General features: G+C 38.7%; 1 long non-coding RNA gene across 1 annotated transcript; it reads right to left on the reverse strand.

The window, feature by feature from the left end:
• Positions 1-6,016: 6,016 nt before the first annotated feature.
• LOC140479820 (uncharacterized) lies at positions 6,017-8,481 on the reverse strand. Its single transcript, XR_011961127.1, has 2 exons — positions 8,377-8,481; positions 6,017-8,031 (listed from the first exon to the last, which is right to left on the reverse strand). It is a non-coding gene; the product is annotated as an uncharacterized lncRNA (long non-coding RNA).
• Between the last annotated feature and the right edge of the window lie 7,668 nt (positions 8,482-16,149).

Below are 16,149 nucleotides of genomic sequence, written 5' to 3' on the forward strand. Positions count from 1 at the left end.
CTCATCTTAAAATCTGTAAATATGGATCAATAATGTGATCACTAAATGAATGAACTGGAATGTCAAGAATGATCAACACAAAAAGGTGAACCACATGTTTTGATTTCCAATGATAAAATCTTGGCGAACATATCAGGAATTTCTCAATGTTCTGTTATAATAATGTGAAAGGTCCTGATAAAAATACATGGTATTTCTTAGCACGTTTGCCAATCTTCCAGTGTAGTTGTGTGGACAATGGAGAAAACAAAAATAGTTTAAGCTTCAGAACAAAAATGCAAACATGTTTTATGCATACTTGACTTAGTTCTGCAGTTATATTGTACTAACACAGGGCATTTGTACCATTAAGTGTTAAATTGTTTCTTTTCCTGCTGTTGTACAGCTTATATTTTAGGTGACAATAGCCACGCAAGTAGACCTTAGCCTCAACTTCATTCTAAACAATTCCTGAGATTGGAAAAAGTTTCCACTCTTCACATTTCATTGCTACCTTCAACCAAATCTGAATCCACTGTGAGTCAATGCTTATTTCACTTCAAATAAAAACTCCCCATATGGATAATTTGTAATTCATATTATAAAATCATTTATTTCATTGACTACTACCAGAAAGTTTACAACTAAGGAATCACAAAATTAGTTTTACAACATATGTAGGATTGGGGAGTTAAATCTTTGATTTTTAAAAAATAAATCTACACACATTTCTATTAACTTTGTGTTATAATTACATATCCACATTTATCTTGGACATGACCTATGAAAGTAAAACAAACTGTACTTATACTCTCCTACCAGTTCCTCAATTTTGTATCTCCAGCTCAATAGCCTGAACTATAGTATTCCTATGCTCAAAAAGACAAAATCATTGAAGTCAAACTTGGATTCACTAAGGTGCTGGCAGGTGGGACTAGATTGGGTTGGGATACCTGGTCGGCACAGATGAGTTGGACTGAAGAGTCTGTTTCCGTGCTGTACATATCTGAGTCTATAAAACATCTGATTACATTGCTTTATATTCCCTGCCATCAAAGTTGCTTCATCTGAAACATCCATTTTGCCTTGACTCCATGTGTGAAACACATAAGATTCAAGAGCTGTCAGGATATTCCTGAAGAGCTTATGGACAAAAGTAATGTACAAAAGCAAAAGCAACTTGATGATAAGCAAATACCGTTTTCAATGGAAGTTCAACAGATAACATGCACATTCACCAGAAGAAAGCACTGGATTGCAATTAGTGGTGAGAGTTTCTCGCTGCTATTTTCCACTCCTAACCACAGGGTACATGAGATAGCTCAGAACTCATTGAACCCAAACCTTCCTGATCACGTGGGCTCTACACAATAGTTAAGCATTTTAACGAAAACAAAAAGTACTGGAAATCATCAGCAGATTTGGCAGCATCTGTGGAGAAAGAATGAAATCTAAAATTTCAGGTCCCTGACCCTTCAGGGATACTCGAAGTAAAACCTGTCCATTGCTTTTCTATCTTACTCTGGGCACTCACACCATTTTCTTTTATGATAGCAACTGTTCCATCATGAAACCTGCATGCCAAGGGCAGCTCTTGCATTATCACTAACCACCATCACTCTCAGAAATTACTAAGCACATAACACTAAAACCACTTCCTCCACTTCGGCAGCTTCCACTGGAGCAGGAGTTGGCCATTCAGCCCTTCAAGCCTGCACCATTTAAGATCATGATCAATGGAATTATAACCACAATCCATATCCCTACCTACACAGTAACGTTTTGTCTACGTGCTTATTAGGAATCTATCCATGTCTCCTTCAAAATATTTAAAGGCTGTATTTATGAAAGAGTTGCAAAATTAGACTTAATGAGCTTTATATGGGCAATCCCCTATTTTCAAACAGTGATACAATTGTTCTCGATTCTCCCAGAAGAGGAAACATCTTCTCCACATGTACCCTATTCAAAAGCTCTCAAGATATTCCTAAAATGAAGACTCAAAACATCGAGTCTACCACTCCTCGGATGATGTCTGACCTGATGTGCTTTTCCATTGCCACACTTTTGACTCTGATCTCCAGCATCTGCAGTCCTCACTTTCTCATATTCTTCTATGTCTCTATCAAGTCACCTCCTCGTCTTCTAAATTCTAGCACTCTAAACTCAAGCACAGTCTGTTTAGCCTTTTCTCATCCTTTCCATTCCAGATCCTTTGGTTTCTGAATTGCGTATATCCTCCTGTAAGTAAGGTGGTCAACTGTACTCCAGGTGTAGTTTTACCAGTGCCATGTATAAGTGAAGCATAATCTCCCAACCTTTGTACTCAATTTCTCTCACAATAAATCAATAATATTCCATTAGCTTTCCTTAGCACTTTATGTACTTGCAGTCTTTGTAATTAATGCATTAAGATACTCAGATCCCTCTGCTTATTTGCAATCTCTTGCAATTCACAACATTTTTATTAGCAGTCACTTGGCACACTTAACCGATAGCGTTACTTTCTTGCTGATTACACAATGCTGACAAAAAGCAGATGGAGCTTCCTCATTTTTAAACCGCTTATTCTACCTGATGACAGACCACACAGTTCAAGTGATTTGCCTAGGTGTCACATTTTAAATGAGGCCCAACATCATTATTTTGGTCTTTCTAAATTATCACACAGGCATTATTATGCATTTCTCTTTCTAAGTCGGTCAGGAGGGATAAATTTTCCAATTATTCACATCTGCTATGATTTTTTGGTTTGGGTTCGCAACATAGGTAGAAGGACAATGAAACAGCAGAACTGGGGAATCATTTGCTCATAATCATCTACCATGATGACATATCAAGAGGAGAGGATTAACAGTGGATTACCCATCAGTCACAGCTAATTTGACATGCTCCGCACCAATATATTATGTCTGTGGTGTTTCCTCTCTCAGTCCCGGAGTTCAGAAAAATCCCCAGAAGTCGGGCGGGGAATCTATAGTGGACATGAACATGTAGCATTAAAATTTTCACACAGCACGAGGAGATCCTAACAGTAGAGGACTAAGTAACGATGTCCCTTCCCTGTAGAGTCTGGGTAGTTAGATACCAATGTTTTCAGAGTAATTTGGCTCATGCTCACTGGCCTGAAAGAGAGGATGTTTAAGGAATTTCATATCCAAATGCAGGTTCAAAGTGCATCTCTGAAGCTCTGTGAGAAGAGGAAGGTAGGATTCTCAACTGTACAACTATCCTTCGCAGCAACAAAACTGAGAAACTGACTTTCTTACAGATACTAAAGCTGCAAGTGATAGCTTCATCAACTGCAACTCCTGAACTAAGAAACAGGCAGAGACCAATCAATATTAGGGCGGCACGGTGGCACAGTGGTTAGCACTGCTGCCTCACAGCACCAGAGACCTGGGTTCAATTCCCACCTCAGGTGACTGTCTGTGTGGAGTATGCACATTCTCCCTGTGTCTGCGTGGGTTTCCTCCGGGTGCTCCGGTTTCCTCCCACAGTCCAAACATGTGCAGGGCAGGTGAATTGGACAGGCTAAATTGCCCATAGCGTTAAGTGAAGGGGTAAATGTAGGAGAATGGGTTTAGGTGGGTTGCGCTTCGGCGGGTCAGTGTGGACTTGTTGGGCCGAAGGGCCTGTTTCCACATTGCAAGTAATCTAATTATAACATATGACAGTAAAAGCTGCTTCCAGTTTGTGACAGCTGTGGCTCAGGGCTTTCAGGATCCAAAAACCACCATTAAACCAATCATGCCACTATTTAAAAAGGCCATAGCTCCAAGTCAAGTGAAATCAAAACAAGCTGTCAACTGTTGCACTTGTTTGTGTACGAGGTAGATTTTCCTGTCACTTTGACAGTTAAGTGTTCAACAAATAAGAAAAACCTCAGTTTGCAGTCTACATTGGTGTTGATACATGTATGACGTGAGACTAAATGTTGATTTGCATAAACCTGTTTGCAAATACTGTGAATGAAGTTAGTATTGGAGGGATGGATGGAAATTATGCTCACATTCCTTAAGGCACTCGATGTGGTTTTCCTCAAATATAGGTCTGGTTTGATGACAGGAACCTCTTCATTGGAAAAGCACAGCAGCTCAGGCAGCATCTGAGGAGCAGGAAAGTCAATGTTTTGGGCAAAAGCCCTTCATCATCCAATTCAACTTTCTTGAATTGTTTCTTTGAGCAAAGGCAACTAACCAAATCCAATTCCTCAGGTGATTCTCTTATGCCATACAGGATAGATAAATAGAAAGGGCATGTATGTGTACTCAGGCAAGCTCAGTTAATTCTATGCAATTTTGAATTCACTTTTTCAAAAAAAAAATAGAAGAGGCAAACATACACTTACAAGGTAGTTAAAGTGAGGTCTGACTAGGTTCCATACAAGTTTAACGTAACCTTTGCTTTCAACTCTGTCTCTCTGTATATAAACCCAGTGCTTTATTTGCCTTTTTGAAAGGGCCTTATTAACTAGTGTTGCTACTTATGGTCATTTCTGCATCCGTAACTCAAGAACCCTCTACTCCATTTAAACACTTATTTTCAAGAAACATTTGACCCTTGTCTTTTTGTTATTAAGCAATGTAAACTCTATACCTTTTTAAAATCAGTACTGTGGGCTCTTACATTCAGTTTTGAGATGTTTTTAATTACATCTTTTAGGAAGTCAATTGGCCAATAATTTGCTGGACTTCTACCTTCAATTTCCTTGGTGTTTAATCAGTAAGTCAGGCAGCATCTGTGAAAAGAGAAACAGTTAACATTTTGAGTACAATGACCTTTTCTGAATTGACCTGAACAAGTCATTCCAGATTCTGAACATTAGCGGCTTCTCTCTACACAGATGCTGACAGACCTGCTGACTTTCTACAGCATTGTGTTTATTTCAGACTTGCAGCATCCATAGTATACTGTCTTTATTGGTCTTTAATCAATTAGTTGTCTACAGATCTGCTAGTGTACACAGTGAAACCCTTGGAAACTGCTATTTACCTCTACTGCACCCTCACTCAATATTTGTTTAAATGGAGTAGAGGGTTCTTGAGTTACAGATGCAGAAATGACGATAAGTAGCAACACTAGTTAATAAGGCCCTTTCAAAAAGGCAAATAAAGCACTGGGTTTATATACAGAGAGACAGAGTTGAAAGCAAAAGTTATGTTAAACTTGTATGGAACCCTAGCCAGACCTCACTTCAACTACCTTATAATACCTCAATATAGTTGAGTCTACTCCCCTGATTTCATCAGAAAGCAACCAACAATGCATCTACTGAATATGCAACTTTCTGAATGACTCGACTTGCTAAGGAACTGAAACACACCCCCCTCCCCCCCATATTGTTGTCAAAAATAATGAAACTCCATATCTGTACAAAGCAGAGTGCGAAAACTCAAGCACTACAGCATCACCACGGATAGGAGGGTGTAATTACAACAGAGTCATAGATTTACAGCATTGAAACAGACCCTTCAGTCCAACTTGTGCATGCCAACCAGATATCCTCAATTAATCTAGTCCCAATTGCTAGCACTTGGCCCATATCCCTCAAAAACCTCCCTATTCATATACCCATTTAAATACCTTTTAAATGGAGTAAATAGACCAGCCTCCACTACCTCCGCTGGCAGCTCATTCTATATATGCATCACCCTCTGCATGAAAAGGTTGCCCCTTAGATCCCTTTTAAACATTTCCCCTCTCATCGGAAGCCAATGCCCTCTAGTCTGGTCTACCCCACCCCAATGAGAAGACCTTGTCTATTTACTCTATCCAGGCTCTTCATGATATTATAAATCTGTATAAAGGCCACCCCCTCAGCCCTAATGCTCCAGAAGAAAACAGCCCCAGCCTATTCAGCCCCTTCATATAGCTGAAACCCATCCAACCATGGCAACATCCTTATAAATCATCTTTATGATTTTGACATAGATGGCAATAAATACAGTTACAGGATATAATATTTGACATAAAGTTCTATCAAGTAAAGATTTATATATTGTTGGCTTCAAAAAAAGAGAATTTACAGTTGCAGTCAGAGATGAAGAACAATTTTTTAATTTTGTGTTTCAAGTCTTGTATACAATGGGATAACATTTAATAGCAAACAAAATTCGCAGCCGTCAGAATAGGCATGCTGACATTACCCAGTGGCACTTTCTAAAATACTTTTACAATAGGAAAAGGTTTAAAATGTTTCCTATAGTTCAGCCTACCTGACCAAGGTGCGAATCACATCCAATTATCTCCTGAATCTAGACACACTCTTTTGTTCAAAATTTTCCTGTAGCTTACCACTTCAATTAGTTGCCCTTCAGGTGAAATAGTTTTCTTGACTGTCATGCTTACTTGATTTTTGGATATTTTACAACAGTGAACAATGTTTTTAAAAATCATTGATGGGATTAGGGCATTCTGGCAAAGTTGGCCTATGTTGTCTATTCCTAACTGGCCTTGAGAAGATAGCGGTGAGTCAACTCTATGAGCTGTTGCAGTGAGGTGCCACTCAGAAGAGAATTGAAGGACTTTAACCCAGTGACAGTGAAGGAATCAGGATGTTGTGTGGCTTGAAAGAAAATTTCCAGATAGTGGTGTTCCAATGCATCTGCTGCTCTTGTTTTTCTATATGAGCTGGGGCACAAAACTTCATTCAGTACTAAAGCTAAGATGTTGGTGGGGCCCACAGTCTTTGAGCCCAGCATGCTTTATCATTTCTTGATAAGACTAAGTGTATCAAATTGGCTGAATCTACTTTCTTTATAATGGAAGAGTTTGAAAAGGATTATTCTCTTGGCACAAATAGCTTCAGATGATTTAAACTTGGCCTTTGCAACAGTGTACTGTGCTCTACCAAAATGAAGAAGAGGATACTGAAAGAACCTCTCCCTTCTGTTCGTTATTTAATTGCTCAACACCATTCTCACCTACCTTGTGAAACCATTGACTTGAAACCATTGGTTGGGAGATTACTTTAGTTCTATTTCTAGCATATCATTTGTGCTGCTTCGCAGACATCTCTTCCTGTGTTTAGCTTTACCAGAGTGTCAGCTAATGTTTAGGCATACCTGTTGCTACTCTGAGCACATTCTTCTGCACTACTCACAGAACAAGAGCTGGTGAGGGGTACACTGGATCAGGAGGCTACAGATGATGGTGGAATGCAATGCTGCAGCTGCTTGCAGTGGTTCATACTGCTGAATCTATTCCTTTTAGTACAACGACAGTGTCTCCAGTCTGCAGGCAGCACTTCGTCTCCACAAGAACTCCATAATGGTTATTACTACTACGAATATCATAGACAAAGGTACTTATGAAAGTGATGATTGCAAATAAGTTCTTCTGTGATGTTAACTCTCTCGCCACTTCCACTGGCTCAGTTTGGATCTCTGCTTTTCAAGTCCCAACCAGCTTCATCAGTATTGGTGCCAGTGAGTCACTTCGAGACAGCTATTGAACCCAAGTATACTGTATGCACTTGCTGCCTTAGCAGCTCTTTGAAGTCTTGGTTTAACCTAGAGAAGCATTGATTCAACAGCTGAAGGGGGACAATAGTTGATAATAATCAGAACTTTGCTTGCCCGTATCTGACCTGATGCCATGAGGACCTGGAGTCATCACGGAGGACTTCCAGACCCATTCCACTGGTGAACGAGTGTCCCTTTTTTTTGGCTGTCTTCTTAACATTGATAACAAAGGGACATTTAGACCAATCAACACTGATGATGCTCAGCATGTCATTCCATACTTTGTGCCACTGTGCAGACACCTCAGTTGAATATATCCTGCTTATCGTACAGTTCCTAATGATAGAGAAATTTGGGCCATTGGTTAAATGATTCTGAATTGATAACCATGCCAGGATAATCTTGGTTAGTCTGTGGGACAGCTCCCACATTTGGCACAAGTTCCCAATGTTAATGAAAAGAACTTTGTAGGGTTGAACAAGCGAGATGTATCTTCTTCACTTCCTGATGCCATCCAGTTTTATTCCTATTGTTTGAATAGTGGTGTGATACTCCAGAATGGCTTGATAGGCTATTTTGAGGACAGCTAAAAGTTAACAGCATTACTGAGAGTCAGGAGTCACAGATTGGCTGTTAAAGTTAGTAAACCAGTTAAGGTTTTAGTAAAACCATAACAAATGATAACAACATTTTATTGCATATTTATTTCAGTGACTTTAAACTGTCCAGTTGCCATTGAAAATTTTGAACTCATGGTTCTGGATAATTATAATCATTTTGCTTGACCAGTATTTTACCAATCACCATGAAGCACCTAATCAGTTCTGTTGTCATGACAAAATAATCCAAATTGTTAGCTCAAAACCTCCTTCTCCAAACCGACATCATTTCTGTTCAGTTCAAAGATGGAATAGAAGAACAGAATACCTACCTGAAAGCTCCATGACATTCGGGCTTTATGTCTCGACTCAGGAATACTTGTCTTCTCTGGGAAGACCTTTCATATTTTCACAAGGGATCCTGATGTCCAGGTGGCTGCCATCCTTCAGTTATCACAGTACTGTACCTTGAGAATGAACAGCATCAGCACTGTGATAACTGAGCCAGGGCAGCCAGAGAATCAATGATGGGAGCACTCAGGCACTGTCACTGTTTTGAACTGAAAAACCAAAGGCACATTAAGCACATACATCTGACAAGTGATCTATACTGTAATTTTCTCTAACTATAGTTCAAAGAGGAGATTGAAATCTAAATGACTCCCAACACATTTTCTGAAACGGCTGTAATTTTACATGGTGATCTTACTGTCTGAAACAGACTGTGCTAGTCAGTTTAATTCAGAAGATTCAGTGTCACACTACATTGATGATCCAGTAAATAAAACTGCAAAGCTAAAATCCACCAACACCAAGAAAGTAAACTCTTTTTAATCCCCTATTGCCTTGGGTGCTGACAGTCAGTTAGCAGGATATAGGAAAGTTATTGGATACAAGTATCTTAGACAACAACTTGAATCTTCCCCTCAACTAACATTCATATATCTGCTCTTGCACATGGGGTCTCTGCATAATTATCAGGAATCAGAGCTACTTATTTTGTTTTCTTAGCCGAGAGGGGTCAAAGCCATCCAGCTAAGAATATATTCCTGAATTTGAACCAAGAGAGTTCTGGTGTCCATTGATCCAGTCAACACCATGTTCTACATTCAACTCACTAAGCCATCGAAGGATATAATTATACACTTGCAATGTCTTGGCATCCAAGGTTATGGGCCAGTGTTGGAAAATGGAATTAGATTAATTAGGTGCTTGTTTTTGACCAGCACAGCCTCAATGGGCTATAAGGCTTTTATTGTTCTGTAAACCTCTGACTGTATTTGGTACACACCAGTCTTTATGCTCCACATGAATGTCCTCTTATCTCTCTTCATCTAATCCGATCAACATCCTTCTAGTCCCTTTTCCCTCCAGTTTTTCCTCTAGCTTTGCCTTCAACACATCTCTGCTAAATCACATCAATTACACCCTGTTAGTTCCATATTATATCCATCTTCTCAATTCCCTATTGGATTTACTACTGACACTCTTAGATTTATGGTCCATTGTTCTTGACTTCTAGCCAATCTCTCTTCATAACTGAAACTCTCCAGGCCAGCAATATCATGGCAAATCTCCTTGGCAACCTTTCCATTGCTATCATATCCCACCTGTAATGTGGATTTTCAGAACTGCATACAATACTCCAGCTGTGACCTAACCAATATTTTATATAGTTCCAGCATTACCTCTGTGCTTTTAAATTCTATGCCTCATCTAACAAAAACAACTGTGGCTTCTTAACCACTTTACCTACCCTTCCCAGTTGCATTGGCCAAATAGCTTATTTCTGTACTATAAATAGCAAGTAATGTGGAATAAATCATGACTCTATGGACAATTCCAGAAACAACTGATGTTTTCTCTAGATCGCATAACCTTCAACGATAGAACATGGATATTGTCCTTTACTTATATAGAATATCAGGAAGCCCAGGACAAAAGGGGTCACAGGTGACCTGACATAAAATGAATTCTGCACCCCTTGTCTATTGCTTTCCCAAGAGCCGGGGTGGTTAAAGAATATGTTTGAAAATATAAGAACAGCTTAAGTTTAAAAAAATGTTTTACACTTACACAAAAGATATTTCCTGTTGGTTTTGAACAGTTTCACTTCCAGCAACATGTATGCTTTAAGTCACTTTACTAAACCAACCAATAAAGGCAAAATGTACCACATCTGACTGTAGCTGTGGTATGCAAATTGATTGGTGTGGAGTCGGGAAGTTTATAAACACTACACTATGACCTAACACAGCGCTTCAGGTTCATCAGCTGTTTATTGGTCAATTTCCTAGCTGTTTTAGAAGCTGGCAAATGATTTCAACCACAAGTGTGAATGCTACAATACTTACCATCTACACATTTTCTGCTTTTTTTATCATTTGGAAGTGTAGTCTCTGTGTTACTACCCAGGGATGCTGAATGATTGACAGATCCAAACTTTCACAGAGTTGAACAAGTGGTAAGCATTCATACTGAGCTCAAGTAGAGAACAGATTACTGGTCATCTGTTTCTGCTAATACCATTCTTAGAGAGTTCATTATACTTGTCTGAGCTTAGGACTCACAATGGCAACTCACCTAGTGGAGGTCTATTTTGCTAAATGGGAGTGTTTGCCTGGCTCGTTTGACATTTTTATGACGTTATTCTGTGATCTCTTAAGTACCGTTTATGTTATGCTCAGATTAGGTTAGATTAGATTATTTACAGTGTGGAAACAGGCCCTTCGGCCCAAAAAGCCCACACCGACCCTCCAAAGAGTAACCCACCCAGACCCATTCCTCCTGACTAATGCACCTAACACTATGGGCAATTTATCATGGCCAATTCACCTTACTTGCACATATTTGGATTGTGGGAGGAAACCAGAGCACCCGGAGGAAACCCATGCAGACATGGGGAGAATGTCTGTATGGAGTTTGCACAGTCACCCGAGGTGGGAATTGAATCTGGATCCTTGGCACTGTGAGGCAGCAGTGCAAACCACTGAGCCACCGTGCCACCCCGCACTTGGAAAATTTGAAGGAGGAGTGAAATGTATAAATGTTCTCATATGATAGTGAAATTGTGGTTGACAGTTTTATGCAATTTTCTCTTTTATGGAGCAAATTTCTGAACGGGTAATGATTTTACTCAGCAATTTTAGCACTCACTACTGTTATTATATGGGCTCTTTGGTTCTCCAAGAGTGCGTAACGAGCAAATAGATATGGAGATGGCGTGGGAAAAGGATGGGGTGAGTGAGTATGTATGAGAGGGTTAGAGGACTTCACAGTCTTTGGGCAGGTCTCGTAACCAGGCGAAAGTGAGGACTGCAGATGCTGGAGATTAGAGTCAACATTAGAGTAGTGCTGGAAAAGCACAACAGGTCAGGCAGCATCCGAGGAGCAGGAAAATTGACGTTTTGGGCGGGAGCCCTTCATCATGATTCCTGATGAAGGATTCCTGCCTGAAACATTGATTTTCCTGCTCCTTGGATGCTATCTGACCTGTTGTGCTTTCCCAGCATCACTCTAATGAGGTCTTGTAACCAGCTTGCTAGACTCAGTCCTTGGCCCACAATGTATTGCTGGGGTTGACTCTCTCCTGTCTACAAATCCCTAGAGGAAAGATCATACATAACCGAGCTTTTCGAACAGAGGCAAGCATGCCATGTCAGAAAAATTCCCAGTTGGGCTACCTGCTTTAGCAAGAGAGAGAAAAAAAAAATCAGTTAGATTTCAATGTTACTATTTATTGATAGAGGCACCCAACCTTCAACCAACAGGTAATGTCACCAATTCCTTTACTGAATCACTGATTAGAGTTCAACATCCAGTGTAAGATTTTTAACACTGAAAATATAAGGAAAAAAACCACGCTGTTTCCCCTGAGATTAACAACCATTACTTGAGATAGTGAAAGAATGAACATTTCAATTTGGTTTTTCAAACCTCTCATGTTTATTTGGAAATGTATTACCTTACCTCGATATCGCTTGGCAGTGCATTGATTCATGCAGCTCGAACTACATATTAGGGGCTCTACACTTGACCTTCACTGTCACCATGACTGGTTCTCTCCACAATCAGGATTAGCACTTCGCTGCTGAAACTTGCAGATGTGGTTGTCAGCGGAGGGGAGAATTAGAATTAGCTACAATGCCTCTGCTACTGTCCAGCCTGTCACACAAGACTCACCATGGCCACTTCAGCAAGATATTGGCAATCACCTGTTTACAGAACAGCCCAACATGTATTAGATGGGAGCAGAGAAAAAGGAGGTGAAAAGCTGTATACAAATTGTAGAGTCAGGCTCTTGTGGAACAATGGTAGCAGTTCGGGTCCAAGTTCTACCTGCCCTAGAGATGTGTCATAAAATATCTAGACAGATTGCTTTCAAACATCTATCAATTGTAAAGTTACGTTGCTTCAAAGTGGAAACTAAAACTGACAATTTACACAGGTTTGAACTTTAAATATAAATGCATTCTTATGATTTAAACAGCTGGAGTTGTGAGGGGCTTATAGAACAAATTTTGTATCAAAGACGACAAGGTTTGTTTCAAATAGGGATTCCACACAGATACAAAGTAGGCCTGAACCGACAAAGGCCAGGAACATAACAGTTTGTGTACCGTATTAATTGGATTTAAATAGATTGAATTAGCAAAGGATAATTAAGAAAGACGCAGATAAGTAAATATAAGTTTAACCTAAACTGGAGGGAGGTATATAAACATAGTTGACTGTAATTACTTTCACTTTAATTTTAAACACAAATATTATTGCAACGATAACACGTTAGGCAAAATTTTCACAACATGGAAATTTTAAGAAACTATGACTATCCAGAAAATCCACAAATGCATCTGGCTGGTCTTGTTCAAGTTCAAAATTAGAGTCTGAGAAACTGTGCAGTAAGGAAACAACACACACTGTAACAGGTGGGGGACCACAACAAGAACAATGAGGCACAGCAAGATATAGGACCATTTTTGCAGGTGGGTGGGGAGAGATGCAGATTCAGGTACAGATAATGAAGGAAAGTTCCATTAGCTCTTCAGCAATCTGACGTGTTTAGAGCATGGATCTCAATGAAGCAAGTAGTAAAATGGCACTCAGGAAAGGTATACCACAGAAATGCCATGGCGACATGGAGCAAAGGTTAATCGTGTGATATTTAGGGCTGCTGGTGGGATATTTGATAGCTTGAGCAGATAATTACTTCTGTAACACAAGGCATTCTGTAATAGTATTCTATATTCCAAGGTAAAAGACTGAATGGAGTGTTTACAAAAGAGAAGGGTTTTCTGTAGACTCAAGGTTTATGTTAGAACCAATGACACTGGAAAGAATACAATTAAGGTCCAGCCACATTGTTTAAATTATTAGGAACCAGATTAAGATCATTATCTCAAAAAGTAGTAATCTAAGAACTATCATTAGAGTGGAGGAACTGCCAAAATGAGGAGTGAATGTATAGGAGGCACAGGTTTATATTCCAGTGACTACATTACATCTGGGATGGAAGGTGAGCCTAATGATGAACAGAGTGGAGACCAAACACTCAGTGGCTGAGCAACAGATGCTTTAGGGTAGTTTTAAATCATTGGACAAAAAAAGTTAAAACAAAATAAAAAATACTAAAGCAGAATACTTGGAAGGGAGGGTTAAAAAATAAATGAAGATATGGGAAAGATAAAAGAAAACAGAAAGAACAAAATCATACCAATCCATAGCAGAACAGATTCATATCAAGACAAAGTGTTTAAGAAGCAAACTGACAAATCAGAATCAGGTATGACAGAAAATGACAACATCGTTTTAAATGTTTCATAACAAACAATTAAATATAGCCAAGGATAACATAAAACATTCTGGGAGATGGGGAAGGAAGATAGGAACTAGCCAAATATTACAGCAATATCATAAATGTAGATTGTAAAGAAAGATAGAATCTGCATCCATACAATGATTTGTACCGTTACTAAAAAGCACTTCTCAGCCAAGCAAGTAATTTTGAAGCATAATTGCTGTTGTTATGAAGGAAATAAGGCAGGCAATTTATACAAAACAGAAAGCTCTGACTAGTACTGATCGTATTTGTTTAGAATAAGTAGTGTGGAAAGCAAAGGTCTGGGTATCAGTTATCATAAAATTAGGTTCATTACAAGAATGGAATAGGGAAACATTGCCAAAGGATACTTGACAGGAAAGAATAAAATGAAAAAATGAAGAATAAAGGGAAAATAAAAAACTGTTTAAACAGAAGGTGGAAATTCCAGAAAGGCAAAAAAAAAAGATTGTATTCTTGAAGTTCGAGGTTTCAAGCAAGAAAATCTAGCTGAAATATGAAATTACAAAAAAAAGGAATGAATGCTTCCAGTAAAAGATCATAAAGGTAAAAATCAGGGTAAATACATTAAAAAATTACATACATTGAAAAAAATTAGAAGATTTAAAATGTAACAAAACATTAAAAACATTTTTTTTAAATGAAGATTAAGAGAAATCAAAAGCAATAATGCAAACCAACATTAGGACTAATTAGAAATGAAGAAAGCATGTCATGGAGTATGAGTAAACACTTAGCTTTCATAGAGGGCTTAGACAAAATTCAAGGGTAGCACCACGACCTTACAGACAACAGCCAAAGAAGTTAAAGATGAAAAGTAGGGGCTTTAGTTTTGTTTTCTACTGTTTCAATGCATAAAAATTGGGATATATACTTGAGGATGGATAATAAAATTCAATTCAGCTGTTGGGAAACTACCAGAGTCTATAAAAGGATGAAGTTACAAAATAGTTCAATAAATTTGAACTAAATGAGGACTAGTCCACACAAATTTCTAAAGATAATTCTCTATAGCTGATAAGGAACAATGTAAAGACATAAAGCAAATATAGCAACTATGATTTGTAGGAACTTTCAAAAACTGTATTCCATCAAGTACCGCAAAAGAAACTTCGGATAAAGATGACAAATAAACTTAAAAAGGTTATATAATCAGACAGAGGTTGTTAAAATCAGAAGTGACATGACATCAGCTGATGAAAAGTGATCTAGATTCGAAATATTAGCTTGCTCTCTCTCCATGGGTGCTGCCTGACCCACTGTGATCATCAGCATTTGTTGTTTCCAGTACAGATTCCAACATCTATAATAATTTGCTCCTACAGTATTTTAATTGCCACTTGACATGAGTCCATTTTGCAAGCACTCAATAATATCAATTTATAAGTGAAATCATTTGGAATTAATGGAATAACAACAACATTTTCTGATAGCAAGAAATCAAGGAGAAAGGAAAATATTCAAAGATTGTTTGAGGGCACAGACAGGCCAGCAGGAGGAGCAGATAGGTGTCAGATGGAGACTGTCAGTCTTTTCCCCTGACTTTGTTTCCAAGGATTGGACGACAAACCTTGATTGGCTTGGTCCATGTTAATGGGCAAAATACTACAGTAGTTAGCTACTGCAGGGTGGCTGACCAGGAAACTCTCCTGCTCTCACACTTCATGGCAAGTGGTATCAGTAGGATATACAAGCTTGTTTATAAGATTATAAACTTGTTTGGTCACATTTTTAATAGACCTTCCATGCCAACAGCTCCTGGAGGGGGACTCAGATCTGGAGATTCTAAACCAGAAGTGGGTGCTACCATTGCAACACAAGATCACCCCTTCAGTTAAATCCATTGTGGAAACATGTGGACTATTAAGAGTGGAAAGAAAAGTAGTTAGAAAAAAAAACATTAACAGAGACTAGATAATCTAAATGTTTGCATTCTACTGCAGTCCAACATTTTTTGATATCCAGGAACTTGCAATAGTTTATGATGTAGCGTACAACAAATTTCTGTTTAAATTATTTAGTTTATAAATTAGGAACTTCAACAGTCCAAAATATCAGGAATACCAAAACATTCTCAGTGGGATCAAGGAATGGAAAACCAACAATCTTCATATTTTTGATCCCACAAGGCTTCTGCACAACTTAATTTGAAATAAGCATAGAACATAGAAAAATACAGCGCAGTATAGGCCCTTTGGCCCTCGATGTTGCACCGATCCAAGCCCACCTAACCTACACTAGCCCACTATCCTCCATATGCCTATCC

Source organism: Chiloscyllium punctatum, chromosome 7 (assembly GCF_047496795.1).
Source record: "Chiloscyllium punctatum isolate Juve2018m chromosome 7, sChiPun1.3, whole genome shotgun sequence".
In the NCBI taxonomy this organism is placed as follows: Eukaryota; Metazoa; Chordata; class Chondrichthyes; order Orectolobiformes; family Hemiscylliidae; genus Chiloscyllium; species Chiloscyllium punctatum.